This window comes from Anabrus simplex, chromosome 2 (assembly GCF_040414725.1).
Source record: "Anabrus simplex isolate iqAnaSimp1 chromosome 2, ASM4041472v1, whole genome shotgun sequence".
Lineage (NCBI taxonomy): Eukaryota > Metazoa > Arthropoda > Insecta > Orthoptera > Tettigoniidae > Anabrus > Anabrus simplex.
Genome location: NC_090266.1, coordinates 695,674,375 through 695,688,158, shown reverse-complemented (window position 1 = coordinate 695,688,158; position 13,784 = coordinate 695,674,375). Strand labels below are relative to the sequence as shown.

Sequence of the window (13,784 nt, the reverse complement as noted above, 5' to 3'; positions counted from 1 at the left end):
CTTATTTTTAATATGTATAATTTTGGCTTTCTCAACGATGCATTTGTTTCTACATTCGTCCCTGCTTTCATCTCCTCGTAAGATGTGTATTGTTTAATGTAACACCTTGTGTAAAAAATTGGGTTAAATGAAGGAGTTATATTATATTCAAGATCATGCTTTCACGTCTCTGCACAATATTTAAAAATGAAATTTACCGTGGTCTTTATAGCTATTGTTGAAAGTGAATGAGGATTTCCTGTTGTGCATGTTTATCAAGAACTCAAGGGAGACTTCATTAGTTAGTCGGAACATAAAAAATGATGAACTCTTCTCAGAAGAACTCTTAAGGTTTCACATTACTTTTTCCTGCCTGCTGGCTCTTCAGAAATGTATGCGCGTGTGTTTTGTATTCATGAATCATTCAAGACGAATATTTTCGCACTACAAGATGTGTGGTTAAGGTTATTTTTAATATGTATAACTTTCCCTGTTTTTATCTCCTTGTAAGATGTGTATTGTTTAATTTCCTGTTGTGTATGTTTATCAGGAACTCAAGGGAGACTTCATTAGTTAGTCAGATCATAGAAAGAATGATGATCTCTTCTCAGAAGAACTCTTAAGGTTTCACCTTACTTTTTCCTGCCTGCTGGCTCTTTAGAAGTGTGTGCGTGCGCGTTTTGTATTCAGGAATCATTCAAGGCAAATATTTTCGCACTGCAAGTTATGTGGTTAAGCTTATTTTTAATATGTATAACTTGCCTTCTCAACGATGCATGTGTTTCTACATTCGTCCCTGTTTTCATCTCCTCGTAAGATGTGTATTATTTAATGCAACACTTTGTATTAAAAAACTGGGTTATATGAAGGAGTTATATCATGTTCAAAATCATGCTTTCACGTCTCTGCACAATATTTAAAATAAAAATTTTACCGTTGGTCTTTAGAGCTATTGTTGAGAGTGAAGGAGAATTTCCTGTTATGTATGTTTATCAGGAACTCAAGGGAGACTTCATTAGTTAGTCGGAACAGAAAAAATGAGGAACTCTTCTCAGAAGAATTCTTAAGGTTTCACTTTACTTTGTCCTGCCTGCTGGCTCTCCAGAAATGTGTGCGCGTGTGTTTTTTTTTATATTCAGGAATCATTCAAGAAGAACACTTTCGCACTGCAAGATATGTGGTTAAGGTTATTTTTAATATGTATAACTTTTGTTTTCTCAACGATTCATTTGTTTCTATATTCGTCCCTGTTTTTATCTCCTTATAAGATGTGTATTGTTTAATGTAACGCCTTGTATAATATAAATGCCTACATCTTGCCTATTTCCCACATTTTGGCTGATGATGACGCAAACACAGCGTCGAAACTAGTTCCAAGTGCAAATACATGTTATAAATAAATATAACATTTTTGTATTGAAAAGGTGGACCGTTTTAAGTTTTTCCTAACATCCCGACATCAGTCTCTGTATAAATTTTGCACACTTCGGAGTTATGTTATAATCGTCACAGTAATTATTCTGTCTACTTGTTTATCGGACCTCGTGCTCTTGCTTCAGAGTCATGCAATTTCAAGTGTAATTAGATGTCGCTATTGTGTGCTTACGAGGGTCTATGAGGTTCTGTTGACACTCTTCATCCAACAGTAAGTCATTCCGACAACTTTTAGCAAACATTAACTTACTGTACATTACACCATTGCTTTTTTTAATGTTCGGAGCGTCGACCTAGAAAGATCTTTTGCCCCTACTTGCACCATATCGTCCCTGTTTTGCCAAAATGGCGAATGTGACAATGCTCTTCCTATCCATTATTTCCCCTAAGACTGGTCACACCGCCCAGCCACATATTGATATGCATTCCATCAGAACAATTTTCGTTGAGTTAATTTTCCTATGCGGGTGTGTAAAGGAAAATGAACCTCAAATATATCACACTCTAGGAGTGGGTAAATGTCATGCAAATATACATTCCTTCAGTATGGTACAGTAAAGTTCATATTCCTTTACACCTGCGCATATCAAAATGAACTCAACGGAAATTGTTCTGATGGACCGCATATCAATATATGGCTGGAAGGCGTGAGCAGACTTCAGGGAAATAATGGATAGGAAGAGCATTCTTATATTCGCCGTTTTGGCAAAACAGGGACGATATGTTATTAACCTACGTGTATTTGGAAATTGCGGAAGTGTAAAGTATTGGATGTGAAGAAGGAACGTTAATGACGGCACAAACACCCAGTCCCCAGGCCAGAGATATTAATCATTTACAATTAAAAACCTCTGACCCTATTTGGAGTCGAACCCGGGGCTGCCGGGTGACAGGAGGACGCGTTGCCCTCTATACCGCGGGGATGGACACAGCATTGCTTAAATGCAAATAAATATAGTTCGTGATTAGGCGTATTTGAATCAATCTTATTTTGTAATAACACTCACGCTGTCAAAAACTCGGAAGAAATAATTAGGAGAAATTCCTCTTGAAGATATATCCACGGATTTGAAAATACCCACTTTCAATACATATACGAATATGATACTCTACATTGGCATTTCTTGATGGATGCAGTATTTATGCATATTATATGTGTGTCCTCACACAGACCACAGCAATGCGGCCTTCGTATCGAAATCTGAAACTCATTTGTGGCTGTGAGGAGACTGCTGAGGTATGAGCCTTGCCGAATAACGGCATTCATACCTCGATTAATGAAATGCTGTGAAAGGTGTTAAACGTACAGACAATCGTATGGCTATAGCCCTTTCTGGTGCATTGAGGAATAAAATAGAAAACTACTTGACTTCTTATATTGCCTAATAGCCTCATTTTGACGCCACCTTCGGTTAATTTTTTTCCATATAACCGTTTAATCTTCGGGAATAGGGTCTACTATTTGAGGATCCGATCAGCGATCAGCCTCCGGGATTAGGAATTAAAACAGACATGAATATGCGACACCTTACACCGAAGGCATACAGCGCATTACGAGCCGTTTTATATCGATTTAAATTCGACAATGAAGTACTTAATTCTACATAGAAATATACCTGAAAGACACTTATCACACCGAAGAAAAGCTACAATGTCGGCTTCAGTGAGCCTTCTAGTACTCAATGCTCACAGAATCAGACGCTCATGTTTAGTAATGGTCAGAAGATTATTTTCAAAATAATCCTTTGATATCGTGTTGCACAATGTTTCCACTGAAATCATATATTTTATAACCCTCACATTGTGGACTGCTTCTTACTAATGAGTCATTTTATACTCGGCATAGTTTGGGCTGATCACATTTTAATAAAATGTTCCATTTTCCTCATCATTCTTCAAGCACTTAGAAACAGTTTATTTTACTTTCGCAATAACAGTTTTACTACTTTCTCTCTCATTAACAATGATATAGTCTCTTTCTGTGCCTTTTCCTCTAGTGTATAATACACAGGTGCCCCAAATTCCAGTCCAACGTACGGTGACCGTTCTTCTTCCCAAAAAGAAAGGATATTTAACCACCTAATTTTCCTGATCTATGCTCCAGACATGCAACCATAAATCAGCCATTTCTCCTCCATAAAGAAATGTGAAATTTTGTTCTGTGAGCCGATACTGTATTTTTACCCTCTGCAAGTGGACACCCGTTTGCGCTGTGGCCTGGCAGAAAATCCCAAAATAATCATCGGTATCCACTGCGGCGCACAACGTGGAGTTTAAAAGCTCGTGAAACATTTTGTGATAGCCTTTGAACAGAAGTAATAGTAATAATAATAATAATGTTATTTGTTTTATGTCCCACTAACTACTCTTTTACGGTTTTCGGAAACGCCGAGGTGCCGGAATTTAGTTCCGCAGGCTTTCTTTTACCGACACGAGGGTGACGTATTTGAGCACCTTCAAGTACCACCGGACTGAGCCAGGATCGAACCTGCCAAGTTGGGGTCAGAAGGCCAGCGCCTTAACCGTCTGAGCCACTCAGCCTGGCGAAACAGAAGTAACGGCGGACAATTGTCTCTCTCATAAAATGTACTTTGACAGGAGAAGTTGCTGGCCCATAGTTCATTGTCTGGACCATAGATGGAAGATATTACGGCATGTAGTATTTCAACACAGTACTAGGTTACCTTAACCATGTCTCTATTGAAATATCTATTTTATGGTAATCCTTCTTCTTATACCAAAAGCAAGACTTGTTCAGTCCTAAGACATGAGGTGAAGTACTCATAATGACGCTGAACAAAAAACCAAGTGGCTTCAGACTTAACGATTCAAGCCTTGGGCATTGGGCGGATTATCGTCAGTAATACGGAAAGCTGAGACTTAAATGTTCTGAAATTGTATTAACGTATGGAGAGATGTGTGATTCTTTGCATAACTGTTACCATTACACTTGATAATTTATACATTGAAATGAATGCATATAAAATAAAAAATATTTAGTCCATTTATAGGTACTTTTCCTCGATAATACGACATAATCTAACAGAACATCGTTGATACCCATGTGTCATTATTGAGAAGTTTTATATGATCGTAAAGCAAATAGTATTCGGATTGAAGCTATTGTAGTTCTGAATCAGAGACATGATCATTTTATTGGGTTTATGCCATCCATTCGAAGGAGACAAAAAGCACGGAAACCACTTTTGTTGAATAATTTCCTTCTGTTCTTCACAAGTGACACATGGTCTGTTTATGACTCCAAACCGAACATCTTGTAGCAAGTCCTTCATTTCGAGTAGATATGAATCAAATTTGTCTACAAATACTGTAAACAGTGATCTGTATAAAATATCAAATGTGTGTCATGTAGTGAATTAAATCGAGTGTTAGTATACAGTTAAACTAATTTGAGTCTACATGATTGAGCGATACTTGCCAATCAATGTTTAATGTGTTTAATGTCGCTCTTATTCCAGCTCTCATGTCTTAACTTACGTTTATATTATAAATTGTTTGCCTCAGACAGGTTATGTGATAACAAGTCATCACTAAATAACATAGAGGAGAGAATCCGATCACAAGGGACATTGCTTTCTTTTCTAGATCACATGATGACTGTAGAATTAACTTACACTACTAAATCCTAAAGAGTACTTCAGTCTTCGAATTTAGAAAGCAGATGTTAAGTAAATGATACTAGATACAATTATGTTCAATAAGTGGGAGGAAAGCACTATTATCAGAGTTCTTCTATGTGAAAGAAGAAAAAAATAGAAATAATTCACACAAGTCGCATACTTATTTGCGTCTATATTGATAGAATTTTCACATCTTCTGATTACAAATTTCCATTATACTATATGAAATTTAAGGTTTACTTTTCTTACTGTCTTGCTCATTTGTGGAGTTTGATGCTTACAAGAGAACTGTTTTGGGTTGGACCAAACCGATTTCAATAAAACCTGGTAAGATGATCATTTAGGACATTATATTCTTAAAGGTGGTAAACACTCTGCTGTAAAATGATATTTATCTACTTCAAAAACACTCAGTTTTAGGTTTAGTCTCTAAATGGAAATGACCGTAATGTGTCAATGGGATTGATTTCAATGAAACGCCTGCCGTTGGTACATAGGCTGTGCACAACATGATAACACGAGTACTTGTGAATAGGAATCCAACAGTTTCCTCTCTTGCGCTAACAAAGTAACGGCATGCATATTTATTCTGAGCGATTGGAGAGGTAGGGTGAATATCCGCAGTTCGTAAAATATGACTTATTTTAATTTAGCGAGTGATGCAGTCCGAGAGAGGAGTTTGATGTAGAGAGAGGTGTTTGTGAGGTAGGTTGAGCTTCGTTTGCCCCTTGGCTTATGCGACTTGCCCTAACGTGCTTCAGACGGTATGCATGCATATGCGTAACGTGTAAGAAGCAATTCTAAATACATCACTGCACTGCAAGTTACACATCACTTCACTGCGGCTTCAGAACGTATGACTCCGTAATGTGCAAGAAATAATTCTAAGTTCATCACTACACTGCAGCTTCACGTAGTATGCATGCGTAAGTTGTATGAAAACTTTCTACATACAAGAAGTGAACGTTTCCGCGCTGGAAAGTATTGAAATATATGTAAGTAAATCCCTAAGTCGTTTGTCATTAAATACAGCCTGAGCTACTAACACATAATTTTCAACTTAATGTTTTTGTTTCTGAAATATTACCATTTAAAAGTCATTTGTATTCGGGGTTGAACAAATAACACATAGAAAAAATGCATTTGTACTATCTCCAAAACATTCTTTATATTGATGACCAAGATTTAAAACTACATAACAATTTCGTTTCCATTACAGATGATACAGAAGTATTAGAGCCCTAACATTTTGATTTATTGATATAGTTAGTAAACTAGATTTGAAGAGCTTGAAGCTCTGCTCGTGTTGTTAAAATTCATATTTCTGCTTAAAGTATTTTACGTAGGTAACATTAAAACAGAGCTGTCAGTATATTCCTGAAGACCATACGCAATGTCATTTTTGTTCATCATCAACTAGCACTTCCCAGACTCCCAGTTATGTTCAGCAATTATTATTAGCACTGCCGTTGATTTTAGGGCAAAAATATTTTACTGCTAAATTTAGGATATGTTAATTGACCAGTTTTCCCAGTTTCATTGCTGTCTGGTCCAACTAAACAGACCCCTTGGAGATAGATGACAGATTACAAAATATGTAAGTCTCGCCACCCATGGAACGCCTCTCAACCACATACGGATATGCAGTCCTTCAGAATAATGTTCGTTGGTGGTCATTCCTACTCTTACGTGTAAAGGGAAATGGGCCATAAATACAGTATAGTGTAGGAGTGCTTAAATACGACACACAAACATACACTCCTACAGTACGATAATGTAAGCTTCATTTTCATTTACACAACTGCATAGGAAAATGAACACAACAAAAATTGTTCTAATGGACTGCATATACAAATGTGGCTGGGAGCCGTAACCAGTCTTAAGAAAAGATAGTGGATTGGAAAAGCACTTTGACATACGAGGTTTTGTTTCTTCAACAACGTATTTTAATGAGACGCTTCTTACAACACTTTAAAATGCTCTATCTGATGGAATACATGGAGTAGGAAAATACACCTGAATTCTTCTTATATAAAAACGTGAAATTACTTACCACGTATTAAATCTCATCATGGTGATGTTTCAATGATTTCCTGTTTTTTTTTTTTCAAATATATCCTTTAAGCGATTAATATCGGCTTTCAAGGAAATATAACGTCACTTAATCGGTCCTGGAACACAAGCCTTAATTACTTTAATTAATAAATTATTCCTTAAATTAATACAACTTCCCCCATGATGAAGCTGCCAAAAGGACGAAGTACGTCGACTACACTGTATTTTGTCTTCCAGATTATTGGTGAGTTTGCTAGTGTGCCAGATAAAAAAATCAATCACAAGGCTCAGGAATACATTTGGAATGTGGAATGATGTATGGTTCTTCAAATGTTATATAGTTCGTTGCGATGTATGGTTACTGAACCTCGTATTGCGGCGTTAGCTATCTCGTGAAGTCATGCCCGGTTGAGACCGAGAGAATCCCATAGCTGTACAAGAAGTTTAGTGATTCTGCCTCGAGCTCCGATCATGAGTCGTTGGACGGAGATGTCTAATACGTAATACAACAACTAGATCTGAACTAAGACTAGCAGCAAAACTGTCTGATCATAATGTACACTTGGCATACTGTATATGCATTTGACTGAAAATTTAGACCTGGGCGACAAAGTGTGAAATTTGTAACAAGCTATTTTAAGTACATCACTGCAGTGCAGTTTTGTAGTTTTACCTGTGTAAATTATTTCTTTCTTTTTTTACTTATTTGAAGTAGAAGAACTTGTGATAAAAATGTTTCATCCAACTTAATGAATATCAGTATAATATACAGTAACACTTTTTCTTGTGCCGTAGTTTGTCACTGAACTTACTATAATTTCTTGTAATGTTCTGTTTTCATGTAATAGTTTAGTTTTACTTTTTGTTTATCGTTTACTGTGTGTTTTATTTACTTGACTTTAGTAGTGGTAAAGTTAGGAATCACGGTTCTCTCGTACCGTAACAGTAAAAGTTATGAAGGATACTAAATTTAAAAACTCATCTGTAATATAAATTCAAAACATATGCAACATCAGAACTACTTTTAATTAATAAGTACACATCATTAGTCGAATGCCTAATATACTGAAATTTTCAACATTAATTATTTAAATTATACCCACACTATCATTCACTCAGCATGATTCACACCATTGGTTTATGCATCTGAGCATTACTTTCTGTATGAATCTTGAGTGACTCTAAAAATTTCAATCTGCGGATTTTTTAAAATCTATTTGTTCGGGGCGTCGACCCATGTGTATCTTTTGCCCCTACTGGCACCATATTATATGAACTTGCATGTAATAGTGTGGAATTTTGTGTGTGACGAAAGGAAGATTAAGGACGTCACATACACCCAGTCCCCAGGCCAGAGATATTAATCATTACAATTAAAAGCCCCTGACTCGGTTGGGAATCGAACTCGGGGCTGCCGAGTGAGAGGCGGACGCGTTGCCCCCTACACCGCAGGGCCAGACATCTGAGGATGTTACTTGGAACAGCGTCCCATAAACTTGCTCGCATCGCAATAAATGAGCGATTACAGGCACCTGGCCTGCTAAATGGAATGGCAAGGATAGTAACAGAGCGTGTATTATGCTGGTGAAAAGAGGAAAGGTAAGTAAATTCTGAGGGCAGGTACTGGGGAGATCTCTTACATTTAATTTAATTTCGCTCCAGCAAGCATTGCCACTGGGATATGCCACAATATCTCAATGCATTTGTTAATAATAGTGATAATAACGCGTACAGATTTTCGGGTATGCTGGTGTAAGGTAGCGCAATACATTTAGAACTAAGAATGTTTGTTGTTAGCACATCTGCGGTAACATAATTATACCGGTAACTTAATATTTAACGCTGACGATTCAGTATTATTGGTGTTATTTCACTGGCTGTTTAGCACCGCAATAACGCCTTTAGTTTTTCGAGGACGATGGGTGGGAAATGGCTAGGGCAGTAAAGCAAGCAGCCTCGGCCTCAAATAAGGTAAAGCGCCTGCATACCTGGTGTAAACATAAGAATGCGTGGAGAACTATCTTCAGGGCACCGCCGGTAGTATTTGAACTCACCATATCCCGTATGCAGTCTCACAGATAAACGACCCGAACCAACTGCGTAGCCAACTCGCACAAAAGGAGTAAATGATGATTGTGACATTCACTCTTGACAGTTGAAGGAGAGAGGAAATTCATTACAATTCTGAGCTGAATTGTGATGATTACGCCAGTTTACAAACAAAGTTGTTTAAACATCGCCAATTTACCTATCAAAATTGTATTCTCACCTCAGTTCTTATTAGATACATTTTTTTTTGCCAGTGGCTTTACGTCGCACCGACACAGATAGGTCTTATAGCGACGATGGGATAGGAAAGGCCTAGGAGTTAGACGCATGCGGCCGTGGCCTTAATTAAGGTACAGCCCCAGTATTTGCCCTGTGTGAAAATGGGAAAGAACGGAAAACCATCTTCAGAGCTTCCGACAGTGGGATTCGAACCCACTATCTCCTGGATGCAAGCTCACAGCCGCACTCCCCTAACCGCACGGCCAACCCACCCGGTTTATTAGATACAAGGGGTATGAATATTTCTTTTAATTTTATTACTTCAGTATTCTTGACAATCTTCGAATATCATTTCACAGCCTGTCATACGTCGGTCAGTGCATTTTGGACATGATTGAAAACAACTTCAGCATCCGAGATATACAAAGTATTCCAACTTCCTCGCCTTAACTTATTAATTTAGGTGTCTAGTTACAATAATTAGTTTTTCTTGGCCAATCATATTAAAGATACAGTAGTAATTTAACATTATTTCATTATTATTACTGTAATTGAAAAATCAAGTCTCACGAAATAGATCACTGGTAAATTGTCACAATTCTAGCCACTGTTAGGAAAGTATAACCCGTAATGGAAACTTCGTCCTCTGGTAATCCATCTGTTATGCTCTCCTCACACCAAGCCACTCCCTTCTTGGTCTAGTAATTGACACAAACATTTCCTGCCATGTTCGGCCTCATAAGTCATTTCTCAATTGTGCGCTGTCTGGCACCAGAAAGCTACTCGTTACTCCCCGGAAAACAAGATGGCAGACAGTCAGTACTAGTCTAATATATTTCAGGTAATCTGAGCGATACTCTGTTCAACAATATGGGAAAAGTCTCATCACAGAAAATGGAGTGCAAGATATTTCTCTTACTTCGGTTTTAAAGACATCTGGATGAAAACTATTACGGCTCCACTGACACTACCCCTCAGCTGTCAGTCAACATTACATTTCTGAAAGAGACATGTTCTAACATTTAAACCAACTTTTGTCAAGGAACCATAAGAGCTACACCAATACAACTCATTGCACTTCTATAATTGTATAAATTCTATAAGAAAGACTTGAAAAACCAACAACATATTTTTCCTTAAAATATTTGTATGGCAATAACTACATCCAAATTATTTTAGGGAAAAGTACTTTCTTTTTAAGAACTCAGTTGAATATGGTAAAATACTTTTTGGATACACGTGTATTAATTTGAAGACTTTATGACTCATAATTTAATACCTACTGTTAAAATTGTACCCATTATTGTGTCAGAAATTTGAATTTTGAACTACGTTTTATTGCTATTTCCATCCATGTTGATGAACTAAGAGAGGTATGTATTTAATATTAAGCATGCATTTTTCCTTAGTTGATGTTTAAAGGTGAGAAAAATAGTATAGTGCTGGAACAAATAGTTCAATTGCTTCGTGTCCTCCTGATTTCCTATCTGGTTTCTTCTCTTTGATAGTTATGTTAACCCTCCGGTTGGCGGGACTTAAGAAATTACTCAAACGGGCGCGCGCCGCATGGAGAGCGGCTCCCAAAAATATCACTTAAATGATCATTTTTGGGAATGATCAAGGGATCTACAGAAATTGCTAGTTTTCAAAATGAAAATTTGAGGCCATTTTCAGGAAGATACTTCGCCAACTCAGGTTTCGTTTCGAATTTTGTTTCGAAACAGTTCATCTTTTTACAATGTCAGATCGTTCTTTGAACGTCACTAAAGGAACTGGATTGTGAATTCCGCAATACAGCTGAACATATGTTTTGCTGTCACACAGGGCTTATAATTTCATGCCATATTTGGCCGGATTGTTCGGCATATAGCCTACTACACGAAACCCCAGCGCCCTCGAAATCCTACGAGCATTTCGTTTACTATGACTAACTCACTATGCGAATAATTCAATTCACAATTATTGAGGATGCTGGTATGCTATTCCCTAATAGCTGCTACTTATCGTGTTGTCGTTCTTGACGAGTGTGCACAGTATCAAATCGAAGTGCTCCCATCAGAAAGCGAAAACGCTTGGGGCTGAATACTGCTCTTAGGATAGGAATACCAGTGCTGTCTACTTTCCACAGTCCTTCAGCGTAAGTGTGTCTTCCTTTTTTTTACTCCGATCGGGAATAAAACTAAAAAAAGGCCATTATATCTGTTCAAGCTTTATAATTGCAGTCTCTCTCTCTCATAAATTCGGTGGTTCATGAAACAATATTATCAATGATATCAAAATCATAGAATTTTAGAAAATCATCAAGTTCAGTTCTAGTACCACCTTTAATCTCGTGTTTTAACTGGGAAACCATTGTGTAAAGGAAAATTAACCTTAAATACATTATACTGTAGGAATGGGTAAATTCTTCATGCACAAAACATCCCTAAAATACGGTATGGTAAGTTCCATTTCCCTTTACGCATGATCATAGGAAAATGAACACAACGAAAATTATTCTGATGGACTGCATATAAATATATGGCTGGGAGCAGTGACCAGTCTTAAGGATTATAATGGGCAGGAAGAGCATTGGGACATACGAGGTTTTAAAAGAAAGCCATCGATATTCTTCGTCCTATTTTGCCTCGTTCGCTAACCCGTTACCTATACCAGATTGCGTCAAAGTCTTTACCAAATAAAGTCTGGAATCATCTCCGTCGTTGTCAGGATTACCTGCTCCTGAAATCACTGACTGATTCGTCTCACTATCATCTTCTTCCCACACCGCAATACATGTACGTGATAGTCGTCCTCGTCCTCGCGGAAATGACGTTGAAGTTCTGGATTATCATCGGACAGCTCTAGAAGGACTTGACGAATGTCCTCTGCGGTTGCCAATCTTTCATCCATTTCAAAAGATCGTGTATGGGGCACTAATGTGAATAATACTTACATCACAACGGACGAGCTACATGAACTATAAAACAAGCACTCAAGGAGCGAACACGTCTTACACCAAGTGTGAAAAGAACTGTTATGGCCGGGGGCACGCGATTTTTATCAAATTCCACAGCCCATACGAGACTGATAAGAGGCAGATAAGCTATCATTTGAGTTGAAACCTAGTGTTCATGCTTCAAGGCGGGAAATAACACCGTTCATCATTAAAGTGAAAACAAACGAATTTGCCGCACTGTGTGCTGCCGCGCAACCAGCGGAGTGTTAAATAAATTTAAAATGATGATTATCATTTTAAGCGAATATACAATAAATTAATCTTCCCTTTTAACTCTAATCGAAACGAGAAAATGAAGACTTCTATCATCTCAATGTATCGGCAAAATAAATAGGAAAGCATAAAAAATGGAAAATTCCGCAGATATTACAATCCTGATACCATGAGGTTTGAAAAGAAACAGAAGTCAAACATGGAAGGTCGGTTAGGAAGGATGAAAGTGAGGAGCCCAGCTTTTTTCGTCACCCCACGCTCCCAAGTTTAGAGCCAGCGAGGGCCATCTCACTTAGTGGCTACTTACGAGAACTGAGATACGTGGTTGTGTTCCCCCACTCAGAAGAGGATTCCATTTATAATTGTGTTAAAAGAGTAGTTGGCCAAAATAAATTTACGTAATATACGGTACACTGTCTACATGTTCTGAAGAAGCAACCACTAAAATATCGTCATCCATGCAGACTCATAATTACTGTTTTCACATTAATTTATATATATTATTACATGTAACCAGTTACAAGACCATGCACTGGAGAAAACTATTTGTTAATTTCAATTATATTTTGGCATAGTTGATCCACTAATTGGCAAGCCCCGAAAGGCATTAAGTTGTCAACTACATGGCACATTATATCGACGGCTTACTTCTAAAACCTCGTATGTCCCAAAGCTCTTTGTACATATTATATTCCTTAAGACTGGTCACGCCTCCCAGCCACATATTTATATGCAGTCCATTACGATAATTTTCGTTGTGTTCATTTTCCTATGATAATGTGTAAAGGGAAATGGATATTACCATACCGCATTATAGGGATGTTGTTTGCATGGAGAATGTTTCGCACTCCTACAGTATCATGTATTTAGGGTTCATTTTCTTTTACACGTTATAGCATAGGAAAATTAACACAACGAACATTGTCCTGATGGACTGCATATCTATACGTGCTGGGAGGCGTGACCAGTCTTAAGGTTAATAATGGAGAGGAAGATCATTGAGACATACGAGGTTTTATAAGTAAGCCGTCGATATATCGTTTGTAGTACATAAAAATATCGTCGCTGAACCGGCAAAACCTCATATTCCACAATGCTCCTCTTAATACTGGCCAGGTCTCCCCGCCACATAATGGATATGCAGTCCGTTTGAACATTGTTCGTTGTGTTCGTTTTCCTATGCTGATAGGTAAACG

At 37.6% G+C, this 13,784-nt stretch overlaps 1 long non-coding RNA gene across 2 annotated transcripts in view; it reads right to left on the bottom strand.

Moving 5' to 3' along the window:
• The window catches only part of LOC136863038 (uncharacterized), a 639,732-nt gene that overhangs the window by 387,168 nt on the left and 238,780 nt on the right, over positions 1 to 13,784 (bottom strand). The window lies entirely within an intron of this gene.